At 36.0% G+C, this 13168-nt stretch overlaps 3 long non-coding RNA genes across 5 annotated transcripts; all 3 read left to right on the top strand.

The window, feature by feature from the left end:
* Positions 1-969: 969 nt before the first annotated feature.
* Positions 970-1939, top strand: LOC141386243 (uncharacterized). 3 transcript variants are annotated; one of them, XR_012407901.1, is made up of 3 exons: positions 970-1053; positions 1464-1541; positions 1634-1737. It is a non-coding gene; the product is annotated as an uncharacterized lncRNA (long non-coding RNA). The 3 variants fall into 3 exon arrangements; XR_012407902.1 differs by lacking the exon at positions 970-1053 and adding an exon at positions 1837-1939 and having other exon boundaries at positions 1422-1541; positions 1634-1674; XR_012407903.1 differs by lacking the exon at positions 970-1053 and adding an exon at positions 1837-1923 and having other exon boundaries at positions 1422-1541; positions 1634-1691.
* A 40-nt stretch (positions 1940-1979) lies between these two features.
* On the top strand, positions 1980-5846 carry LOC101885085 (uncharacterized). Its single transcript, XR_011015957.2, has 6 exons — positions 1980-2076; positions 2315-2401; positions 3682-3775; positions 3868-3937; positions 4014-4080; positions 4994-5846. It is a non-coding gene; the product is annotated as an uncharacterized lncRNA (long non-coding RNA).
* A 1137-nt stretch (positions 5847-6983) lies between these two features.
* On the top strand, positions 6984-11630 carry LOC141386244 (uncharacterized). The gene is made up of 2 exons (XR_012407904.1): positions 6984-9521; positions 9624-11630. It is a non-coding gene; the product is annotated as an uncharacterized lncRNA (long non-coding RNA).
* Positions 11631-13168: the final 1538 nt, after the last annotated feature.

Here is a 13168-nt window from a genome sequence, read left to right as displayed (position 1 = left end):
AACTAGCAAAAGACTTTTGCGCCGCGCCTTGCATCACATTGCGCCGGGTGTATGATAGGGCCCAAAACATTAACTTGTATTTGAATTATATGATTCACATTTACAATTTAAATTAGAGATTAGATCTGCTTACAGCGCGTCATTTACAGTATGTGTTTCAGAAAAGTGAGTGATTATAAATACACTGACCAATTCATAGGTGATTTATCAATTCATACATGCAGCATTTCCATGATTTGGTGGAATTGAGATCATATCATAAGTAAACCGCGGAGTTTGTGTAAACTGTGCATCCGACCACCGTTTTTCAGGTCGACTTGGGTAAGGTTTGCAGGTGCTCCGTCTGTGCACAAACTTCCATTTTGTGTTTTTTCAAGGTTCAAACATGGTAAAATTGGCTTTAATCTGTTCTGCGACCTGCACCATTTAACAAACTAAATCAAAAGCCACACCGCTAGGCTATTTACAAAACAAATATATATCGAAATATGTATCGGCTATACATCGAAAACACACATTATTTTACACAACTATGAAAATTTTAACACGTTTGTGATAATTATTTCACCAATGATGCAGCTTGTAGAAACTCCTGAGTTTGCAGTAACTGAAAAGCACTTCACTAGTGCGTATCTGCTCGAGAGCTCCACAGTTTTTTTCAATCTTAGCATCTGATGACATGATGCACTAAACATACTAATAATAACAGTGTGATCATACAGTACAGGGAACAACCAATGCTGATCACATCTGTGTTATCATACGCATCAAAGGGTAAAAGGGCGTTATATTTTTTTTTATATATATAGATATATATATACATTTTTTTTTTTAAATATATATAATATATTTTTAATTATTATTCTGTGATTCCTCCGTGCACCTCTAGAAGAAAGCCTGCGTACCACAATTTGAGAACCACTGGTATAGATAGATAGTTAGGCCTTGTCTGTGTCAGGTTTTTCCTTTTTCAGCTAATGGAGGGCAGGCAGAAGAGGGAGACTCAAAAGAGCATCGGTGGACATTTATCTAGAAAATGCTGGAGAACAGCAGGTAGGGCTCTGTCAGTACTGTCTATGGGTGCGTTCCAAATCACATACTTGTACACTATTCTATGCCATTTTGTAGTGTAAATGGTGTAAGTAGTGTGTTCACACTGAAATATTCTTTTTTTTCGGCTTTTTTGCCTTTATTTGATAGGACAGTAATGAGACAGGAAACGAAGTGGGAGAGAGAGAAGGGTGTAGGGTTGGGAATTGTCTTTGAGCTGGGTTTCGAACTCGGGACGCCCTATTGTGCTACTGCAGCATATGTCAGCGCATTGACCACAAGGCTATTGCGCTGACAATATTCTTTTATTTTAAAAAGATTAAGTTCACTTTAAATTCACGGATGATGCTCTTATTTAACCGTTTAAAAGAAGTGTGGACTGTGCACTTGAGGCTGTCTTTGTTTGTTTGCAGATTGGAGTGGAGCAGAAGAAGGAGACTCACAAGCGGAATGGTGGAGATATACTGCAAGACCTGGAGCTCAGGAAGCAGGTAGAACTGCTTGAACAGACTGAAAATTGGAGTTTGCTTTCAAAGAAATCCATTGAGATAAAATAACGACCTGATATCTTTCTCTTTGACAGGTTGGCATGGAGCATGTGGAGGAACAGGGAAACGCACCTTAGTAATGACAAGTGCATCGTAATAAATTAGATACAGACTTACACTTTTTTAGGTTGAATCAAATTAACTTTATAAAACATTTAAAATCATATACTTTCATTTGTACATACTAGATGATTGTCTGGAATCTCTTTAAGCCAGATAAATGTCTTGTTTGCGGCAGGTGTTTCTTTTTCCTGTAATGGACACACAACAGACAGAAGAAGGAGACTCACAAGAGCATCGGTGGAGATTTGTCTGAAAACCGCTGGTTAACAGTTTATGCATTTCTGGAGTTCAGCAAGCATGTAGAGCTCTGTTAGTTGTGTCTTTATCTTTTCCAGGCTGGAGTGCAGCATGTGGAGACAAATAGGAATCACACACCTCAGCAATGGACACTAATGGTCAGGAATATCCTTTAAAGGTAGATGAATAGGTGCATGGATGGATGTCCTTCCAAGTGGAAGGGGGTGGTGGTGGGCATAGATTGTTAGATATATGTATTGTCTGTGGCTATTATTTACAACTTCAACAGACAGAAGAGTCAGACTCACAAGCAAAATGGTGAATATTTATCTGAGGAACACTGGAGAACGTTTGGTTTATTGATGCAGATCATCCAGCAAGTAGAGCTTTGTTAGTCTTGTTTTTGTCTTTTGCAGATTAGACTGGGGCCTGTGGAGAAATGGGACTCGCACCTCAGCATGACTGGAAACTGATGGTCTGGGCTGCGTTTCCCAAACAACGAAGTAACTCACGGCTAAACTATAAAAGTCTGATGCATCGTTTGAGAAAAGAATGATGTAGTGACGAGTGTTTTCCAAAACCTGTAGTTTCTCTGTCGCAGATTTATCGCTTAAACCAGATTAGTTATAATTATGATAAAATGCCCGTAATGATGCTCTAAACTACTTCTTTAGAGTAAAGAAACTTAATTTATTTGTGCAAATTATACACGCACACGCATTTACAATAGAATTCAATATTAGATTTGGTAAAAATATGCACTCGCTTTCTATAATAACTGAAATATATGTAAATGACACATATAGGGCTAATGTTTGCTTTACTAATATTATTGAGAAGTTGAACATTACACATTCTATTCTAAAACATATCACTTACAAAAGCTAACACGTATTCTAATATCATATAAATCATAAAAATAAATAAATAATAATGGCTATTTATTATAAAATGAAATGTAATATTTTTTATTTATTAGAAATGAAAAAATGATACTTTAATAATAATATTAATGATGGTGATGATGATGATTCTTATTAATATTAAGAAGGATATTTATTTATTTATTATTTTTTAAAATCTACTTTTACAATTTAACACATGTAAACCACTTTAGAAAGTTCTAACTGGCAGGCCCATGTCATATACAGTACAGATACTTAATAAATGACTCAATATAAATGAAAAGAATTACCGTATGCTTTTTGTTTTCACAAGCTTTGGAGACGTAACATAAATTCCGCTTTTAAATAACAGGTCACCTATAGCTTTCACCATGAGGCTGTGTACAAAATGACATCAATGTTTTCAAAGTGCACTGCGAAGGGAGCACAGTTGTAAACTGTAAGATCTGTAAGATCACGAAAACTAAACTGTAAAAATAGTTTGAATGCAAATTACACCTAAGAGAGATGACTTTAATATTTTTTTATTTTTTAATAATTGCAACTTTGAATGTTAAAATGTTCTAAATGAATAGGGCATAGGGGGATAACTGAGAATAGAACACAGTCAGGAACAATGTTTCTAATTACAGCTCCAGATAGTTGGAAAGATGTCTTCTTTGTGGCAGCAAAAGTATCTTAAATCAATCAAATGTAAAGACACAACTGGAATGATTTAATTATGTTAATTATTTAGAGAAAAAAGTATTATTATAATACAAATATTAAATAATAATAATAGTTTTATTTATAATATAATTCAAATTTTGATTTAAAATATTCAGTATAGCTATTTATATATGGGTAAATAAATGTTTTTTTTTTTGGGTGGGGTGCAGTTGAGGGGGGCTCGTGGCCCAGTAGAGCTTTACCCCTGAGACTAACAAGGGGAACAGTGGAGATAAACTGGAAGACCTGGAGCTCGGCAAAGAGGTAGAACTGCTTGAACAGACTGAAAAATGGAGTTAGTTTCCAAAGAAATTTATTGAGATTAATTATAGACCTGATATCTTTCTCTTTGGCAGATTTGTACGAAGCATGTGGAAGAACAGGGAAACACACCTCAGTAATCACAAGTGCATCATAATAAATTAGGTACAGCCTTACATTTTTAAGTTGAATCAAATTAACTTCATCAAACATTTTAATTTACATATTTATATTTTCACAGAGTGATAGTCGGGTATTTTCTTTGGATGGACGGACGGACGAACGGATAGATAGTATTGAACAAGCAGGTAGAGCTCTGTTGATGTTTTCTTTGTCTTTTACAGAGTGGAGTAGAGAATTTAGGGAATCACATCTCAGAAATGATAAGAAACTGCTGGTCAGGTATCACCTACAGTATCACCAAAAGATGTTTAAGAGGAAGGGGGGCGGTGGTGGGCTTGAGCTGGGCTCAGACTATAGGAGTTTTAAAAACCTAACCGATAATGAAATCTGGTTGCTGTGAACACATGAGGAGAATCTTTGGCAAATTTATTAGCCCACCTCAAATCTTAAATATGTGCAAAGTACAAAATATGAAAACTGCGCCACAGCACACAAGATGTTAAGGTTATCCTGACCGATGGAGCACATCACTCTCTTTGTCAAAAATTACGCTTTTTTTTTTTTTTACTAATATTAGATTATTAAATTATGCGGTGGTTCGGTTCTGGGTTTTTCGGGGTCGACAGCTATTCTTGACTCTTAATTTTGGAGTCAGTAGAATCGACTCAAGAATCGACACCTTTTACATTCACTTAAAATAGCGCAAGGATTAAACATGCTGTATCATATCTTTCTTTATACAAGAAGTTCTCCTGTGGTCAGACAAAATCAGCATTTTAAATCATCTGCAGTCAAAATAAAATAATAATCAGCCTATACTTTTTTTAATTTAGAAAATTACATTGCAATCTTAGAGACAGAAAGTTAAAACCTCAATTTATTATCAAAATATTTAATGAAAAGATGTGTAGCAGCAGTTCAATAAAAAATTAAAAAATACCCCAATTGAGCCCAAACAACGCTTAAATAAAAATCATGAAATACCCTTAATATCTTCTTAATATAAATGTTTGATACATGAATACAGAGTATGAGTGAACAAAATAATCTGGAGTAGTGAACAGTCTGAGGTTGTTTAGTACTATATTTGTTTTATAGGCAACAGATGCTCTAACTCAGGGGTGTCCAAACTCGGTCCTGGAGGGCCGGTGTCCTGCAGATTTTAGCTCCAACTTGCCTCAACACACCTGCAAAGATGTTTCTAGAAAGCCTGGTAAGAGCTTGATTAGCTAGCCCAGGTGTGTCTTGAAGGATTCGGATTTCTGCTTTCCAGTCCATCTCATCATGGACCAACGTTTATCGTTTTCATCATCCTGTTTCTCAATATTTAACTGTGAATTGATTTTAATTAATGAATTGAGATCTTGAGTGGAACTGAGGACTGGAAGCAACTGTTTCTATTGTTATTTCTAGGAGTTAATACTGTCTAAAATGTCTAAAGTGATTTTGCTATAGTTTTACGGTTAAATCTTTTAAAGTGATTCTACTTTTTATTCAAGATAGACTTTGTGTAGTAAGAATATAACTGCCTGAATGTAGATTATACCAGTTTTTAACCAGTTTTGATAAAGACGGCGGACGGTACACTCAGCCTTGGATAAGAAACAGATTATACTTAAAGTGTGTGTGTTCCATTTGATTGTTGATCCGTTTCACAGGTCTGGAGTCAGCTCTAATCAGTCTAAAGGGTGTCTGACGTTTATGCTTAGATATTGTTCAGAATTGTACGCACGAACCTCACGTGGAAATGTTCCTAGTCTATCTGTGTTTTAACCAATCAGGTTAGAACACCTTTATGTATGACGCAGTTAATGACGTTATGTGAGAGTATAATTGTTATTGATTGGTGATTGTAAGCAGAGTGGCCTAGGAACTCATTGCGAGTGTTGAAGCTGGGTTCTGCGGATGAAACTGCAAACTATCTTCAGTAAACTTGATTTATTTATTTAAATCTCTGACTCCGGCTCTTCTTCATTTACCAGACTGGTCATTCTTTGGGTTAAACTGTAAACTATCCCTACAGTCTGATTGGGGTTGGAACTAAACTTTGGAGGACACTGCCCCTCCAGGACCGAGCTTGGACATGCCTGCTCTAACTGATCAATAAACAATATAGCTAGATTTCAATTTGATTTAATGACCGATTAAATATTAACCCCCTACACGAAATTCATAACAAACCTAAAATAATAAATAAAATCAGCTGTGCCTCAAAACATATCATATTGCTCTCTCTTGTAAATTTTTATTTTTTTATGTGTTCTTTTAAACAGCCTATTACTTTACTTTTAAATATCACTGTTTGTTTTGTGCAATTTGTTCATTGTAGTTAAATAAGGGTTTGTTTATGGGACAGCATACGCCGGAAGAAAAGAAGTGAGTCAGAGCTGTTTTTGAACTTAGCCTTGTCTCTATTTGTATTTAAAAATCCTCTTTTTGAAATGAATTTCGTTTGTTATTAATTGTATTTTAATTTTAATGTATTTAATTTGTAGTTATTTACAAAATAAACAAGAAGAATAGCCCAAATATTAGAGCTAAATTGTATTGATAACACAGCAAACTTGACATCGCAGGCAGATCATCTTTAAAACCAAATTGCACAAAGTTGTGTTTCATAGGTATTTAAAAGTGAAAGCAAACTTTGTCTGCAGCACTAAATTTATAATTGCCTTCAGAGTTCATCGTGCTCGAGAATGAGCATTATAACTGCAGCTTAAAACAGCTTCATTCAGGAGGATTTGAAAAAAACAGACTCAACTCTCATATTCCTGTCCTGAAGTCGATTTCAGTACTAGGTTCATTGAGAGTCGAGGAGTCGACTCCCCGTCCCTAATGCCCAGACAAATGTCTAATAATAATAATAGACTTATAATCTCTCCATCATGCCACGATGTGCTGTGCTTTCTTGCTCAAAAGCTAAATTGTTACCTGTTGTACTGCCTATATTGTGTGGAAAAATAATCTGTTATATCATATAGAGCTACTCTATGTCGGTTTACGGCACTAGACACAGGCCTAAGGATTTTTTTTATACTGTACATAGCACTAATCTATCCCCTATCCTAAACACAGCCCTCACAGAAAAGATATATCTGTGATTTCTAAAAGCACATTTTAATGTTTAAGCTTTTTGTTTTTTGGAGATAACTGGCAATTTAGTAGGCATAGCTACCCAGCTACATCTGGCTCATAAATATTCACACACAGAATAACGTTAGTGGCTAATGAAAACTGATCATTTAAGCTTATTATAAGGAGGTCGTTGTCCTATCCACAAACGGAATAACTCACTTTTTTAATTGCTTATTATTAATTTAGTAATATTTGACCAACTGCCACTACAGGAAAACACTAATATCCTGCACTCGAAATAGGCTACGCTACGTCTCAGTTTGCGTAGCTGTTCATGCAGTTAGCCTGTAAAATTTAGTTAACACACGCAAGTTGAGCCGCAAGTGTCTTTTTAATTTGCTCTCACACACAAACATTTATTTCATAAATGCGTATTATATATGGCTAATAATATTTGGCAATTGGGATGTTTATAAGGGTCTGACATGCAGGCAGTGGACAGCAGAATGAAGAAATGTTGATTTGATATGTCTAAACGAAAGTTCAATTATAATTATATCAATTATTCACACACCCATACACTCTCACATTCACACACATACACTATGGCCAATTTAGTTTATTCAGTTCACCTATATCGAATGTCTTTGGACTGTGGGGGAAACCAGAGCACCCAGGGGAAAACCACACGAACACAGGGAGAACTTGCAAACTCCACACAGTAATGCCAACTGACCCAGCTGGGACTCAATCCAACGACCTTCTTGCTGTAAGGCGACAGTGCTAACCACTGAGCCACCCTGTCACAATGATATTACTATTTATGACAATAATTGAAATCTCTCCGTCTTGCTGCGATGGCTGTGCTGTGTTTGACTGGCAATAGCTCAGCTTTTAGATTGCTAGAGCCTCTTTAAAAGTGAGTCACCTCCTAAAAAATGGATAGCTCATTCCTCAAAAGCAAGTATTGATGTCAATGAGAGTGTCAGTGTCATCGAGAGGAAAAGTCCTGACACCATTGTCTATTCACAAGATAGTCAAATGGCTTTGTCTATTTTTTTCAATGTAATAAAGTTCGATTTTGGTGACACTTTCTGAAAATGCTCAAGACAGCACTATATACTATTTGCTCAGCCATTTGAAAACTACAGTAAAGTTAGACATCACTGCATTTAGTGAGGAATCTGATTACAAGACACTGAATATGTATGTTTCACATTTTTACTGCAGATGCTCTTTGCAATTCTAATTTATTCACAGCATTGGGCAAAAGAATAAATACACTCTTATTTACATCAAACATAAACTCCCTTTGGGCAGAGCTGTGCACAACTGTAAACAATGTGTGCTGTGCTCAACTTTCAAACATTAAGTACATATTGCAACTGAACCTACAACATACACACGTCTGTAAATCATTCATGAAATTGTTCAATTTAGAAGACATTTTCTGGAAAATAAAGATGTAAAAATTTTAATATAATTTGCTTGTCAGATTTCGGCAACTAGTTCAACATTTTTGTATGTAATGACTCAAGTAATGAAATGAGGACTATTAGTTTTAAATTGGAATGACTTTTCAGCATTCACAAGTTTAGTTAATTTTGACTGACATGACATAAGCGAATAATAATTTTAACAGCAAAGAGTTGTATGAAAGCAATTGATACATGTCCAAAAGCATTCGCAATTTGTTGAAAGGAATGAGAAACTGCTACTATGATGTGCACAAATGACTAATTGTTTTGAGAAATGCATTAACTGTTGTGCAAATGTAAATAGTGTTGTGAGAAATGCACCAAAGCCACTGAGAAAAACTGTAATATGTTGAATCATTTTGGGTTTTGGAGATAACTGGCAATGTTCTAGTGCCCGGCTACACGTGTCATCAATATCTGCACACCACAATAAGAATAACGTAAAATCTGGCTAATAATAAAGGATAATTCAAGCTTATTCAAAAAAATGATATATTTATTTATTTATTGAAAGCAACATGATTCTCTCCAGCTCATGGCTTTGTTAATACTGAATAGGTTTGAACTGCTGTGATCAGCCCGATTTGAATTTCTGGATTTCAATCATGTCTGTTATGATCAGGGAGGCTGCGATTTGTGTTCAAGATGGCGAGGTGCAAGATTCTATCTTTAAACGGCTCACATTACCAGATAATCTGCGCTGAGAACCGATCAAAGTCCTCGACAAGATTTCATCTCCGATTCTCGGGAGGTCAAAATAAATTGGACTAAAACTTCTGTAGTCTGAGCTCAGCTTTAGATAGATAGATGTATTCTCTGCGGCAGGCGTTTCTTTTTCAGGTAGTGGACACACAACAGACAGAAGAAGGAAACTCACAAGAGCATCAGTGGAGATTTGTCTAAGGAACGCTGGAGAACATTTAGTGCACTGCAGGAGTTCAGCAAGCATGTAGAGCTCTGTCAGTCGTGTCTTTGTCTTTTACAGTCTGGAGTGCAGCTTGTGGAGAAATATAGGAATCACATACCTCAGCAATGACTGGACACTGATGGTCAGGAGTATCCTTCAAAAACAGGTGGATAGCTGCATGGCATGAATGTCCTTCCAAGAAGAAGAGGGTAGTGGTGGACATAGATTGTTAGCTAGATGTCTTCTCTGTGGCTGTTATTTATTGTAGGTAATGGACATACAGCAGGGAGAAGACAGAGACTCACAAGAGCATCAGTGGAGATTTTTTTTAAATTGCCGGAGAACAGCATGTGCATTGCAGGAGCTCAGCCATCAGTTAGGGCTCTGTTGGTGCTGTCTTAGTCTTTTGCAGATTGGAGTGAAGCAGAAGGAGAAGAGTCACAAGGCAACAGTTGAGATATATCTGAAGAGCACTGGAGAAAACTTTGTTTATTGCTGGAGATCAGCAGCATGTAGAGTTTTGTTAGTCTTGTTTTTGTCTTGTATGTCAGATTACACTGGGGCATGTGGAGAAACGGGACTCACACCTCAGCAATGACTAGAAACTGATGGTCTGGTTAGTCATTTTACTGAATAGATAGGTGGATAAATGAATGAAAAATAGATGTCCTTCCAAGAGGAAGGGGGTGGTGGTGGGCTTAGATAGTTAGCTAGATGTCTCGTCTTTGGCAGGTGTTCAAGTAATGGACACACAACAGGCAGAAAAAGGAAACTCACAAGAGCATCAGTGGAGATTTATCTAAAGAACACTGGAGATTATCTTGTGCATTGCTGGAGTTCAGCAACAAGTAGAGCTCTGTTAGTCGTGTCTTTGTCTTTACAGACTGGAGTGCAGCATGTGCAGTAAAATAGAAATTACACACCTCAGCAATGACTGGACACTGATGGCTAGAGGTTAGGTGTTTCCTGAATGGATGAATAGGTGGATGGATGGATGGATGGATGGATGGATGGATGGATGGATGGATGGATGGATTAAAAATAGATGTCCTTCCAAAAGGAAGGGGGTGGAGGTGGGCATAGATTGTTAGATGTCTTCTCTGTGGCAGTTATTTAAATTGTTTACTGTTAACCCTTGCTGTAGATTATGCGGTAAATAACTCTAAAATAGCCAGTGTTCTGCTGTAATGAAAGGAAACAGTATTTTACTGTAAAACCAGCAGGATTTGTATGAAATTGTGTCATGCAAAGAATAAATGACAGTAAAGTTTTTTTTAATCATTATTATTATATGTGTGATTGAGATAAATGTTGCCAGTTGCTTTGACAATGTGCCGTATACCATCAGTGTTGGGGAAAGATATTTTAAAAGTAATGCAATACAATATTGAGTTACTCCCCCAAAAAAGTAACGTTATAATGTAAAGCTGTGTTACTTATACTTATTATGGAAAATAATGTGCTATGTTACCTTTGAGAAAAAATCCTTTTTTTATACCAGGCTGAGGCTTGATCTCTTTCAGAACTTGCAGGTTTTTTCCTTCTTTTTTTTAAATAGAGGAGCTCTGCAATTAACAACACACTCTATAACCTTTATTTACCTCTAAAAACACATCAGATAATAATGATTAAGGAGAATGTTATCTTCTGAGAACTTCCTGAGGCCAGAGCTCTATATGCCGTATACTGTTTAGAGATTAATGACAGTTTTAAGCAATGTGTTTGATGCTTTTGTACTTTTAGTCTTATTAGTGAAGTAAAATGAGCATTTGACACAAACAATCCCCGTTTACTTGTCCTCCATGTGTTCAGAAAAATGACAATACTTTCAGTGCAGAAATGTAAGGCTCTGCCATCTTGGGTTCTGTTTGTTTCTGCTGGGAGAAAATTATTATTATTATTATTATTAATTCAACAATTTATTTTTTAAAAGAGAATTAATTAAACTAAGAAGTAACTTGAATACTCCTTAATTTGTTAATGTGTTACTTGTTACTTAGAAATGTCATATTATTTCATAACTTGTGTTACTTGTAATGCGTTACCCCCAACACTGTAACCATCGATGTCAAACTCAGTTCCTGGAGTTCCCCCCCCTACTTCAACACACAAGTCCTACTGTATATACACTGCATGTGTTGTTCATTATTGAACCTTTTTGTTTCATTGTAAATAGAAAATGTCTTCAAACCTGCTGATTTGTTTAATTTTGTCAGACATTTTCTGTTGTATGTTTGTTTGCTGCCAAAACAATAAAATACATTTGTCTGAAGAATTGATTTGCTTTTTTATTTTTGAGAACAGTTCAGAAAACTGATTAATTTGAGTCAAACTACAATAACTACTGTATATATGATTTACCATTAATGTGTGTGCAGTAGCGATTATGCTGTGAGTACAGAACTACAGTACAGTAATTAACTGTAAGCAGTTTCCTGTTAGTTTCCGCTACTGCTCTGTTACACTGACTAACACTGTTGCCAGTATTCCACTGTAAAAAAAAGTCAAACCTGGTAAGATCTAATACATTTATTACAGTATTTATTATTTGTTAACATTGGTTAATGTAAATAAAGTTTCATTGTTAATTCACGTGAACTCACAGGACATTAACTGATATTAACAATTTAATTTAATATTACATTAATAATAAAACAGCCCAGACCTGGCAATGGTCATGCAAGCAGACTAGCTTTTCTAACACTGAAGCATATATATGCATAAACACTCCTCAAAGATCTCTCTTAAATTAATATTGTCTGCAGAATGTTTTATTTTAATAATCGTACATAAACATTAGATCAGTCAGTATCAAAGTCAAAACTGTGAACAAAAAAAACTTTAAAAAAATCTCAAGATCACATTTAAAAAATGAGTTCACCCAAATGGTACACGCCACTGGTACTTCACAGCTACTGTGGGGTCACCCATTGTGGAGAGGTCTCAGCTGAGATGCCCAACCAAGACAAACCACCTGATTCTGGACAGCAGAAGATTCTGGACCACACCATAGTCTTCAAAATAAAAATCTAAAACTTCCAGTAGGTGGTGGTAAATATATACACTTACATACCTTTAACTACACATGACATTTTACTCTACCTTACATATTACTCACCCGGATATATATAATTGTATAAGGGTCATTCTCACAATAAAGTGCCTTCGAGACATCAAAATTATAAAACAAAATTGTTTGAGAGCTTTGATTTAACCACAGTTGTTTTAATTAGACCTTATTCCAGGGATGGGCAAACTTGATCCCCGAGGGCCGGTGTCCCTGCAGAGTTTTGTTCCAACCCTAATCAAACAGACCTGAACAAACTAATCAGTGTCTTCAAGATCACTTGAACTCTATAGGGAAGTCTGTTTGAATAGGGTTGGAGCTAAACTATGCAGGACACTGGCCCTCCAGGATCAAGTTTGCCCACACCTGCCTTGGACTGTAAGAAATGAATGTTGGTGAAGCTCCTGCACTTTTTACAAATAATCTGCAAGTAGAAAAACAGTAAACAAACCTCACATTGTGTCAACCCTGTCATGGACAAATGTAAAGTATCAGTACAGTCAGAGCATCTGGAAAGTTTTCATAGCGCTTCACTTTAACCACATTTTTATGTTACAACCTTAATTCAAAATGAGTCAAATTCATTTATTACCTCTAAATTCTACACACAATACCCCATAATGACAATGTGAAAAAAATAAATAATTTTAAATAGTTTCAAATCATCTCACAAATGTTTTAAGTGTTGCCCAGCCCGCAGCTCTACAGTTGTCTGTTAGAGAGGCTCTGCTTGCTAATGCCCAGGA

This window comes from Danio rerio, chromosome 6 (genome assembly GCF_049306965.1).
Source record: "Danio rerio strain Tuebingen ecotype United States chromosome 6, GRCz12tu, whole genome shotgun sequence".
Classification (NCBI taxonomy): Eukaryota; Metazoa; Chordata; class Actinopteri; order Cypriniformes; family Danionidae; genus Danio; species Danio rerio.
Note: the sequence above shows the minus strand (reverse complement) of the source record. Positions and strands in the feature narration are given on the sequence as shown.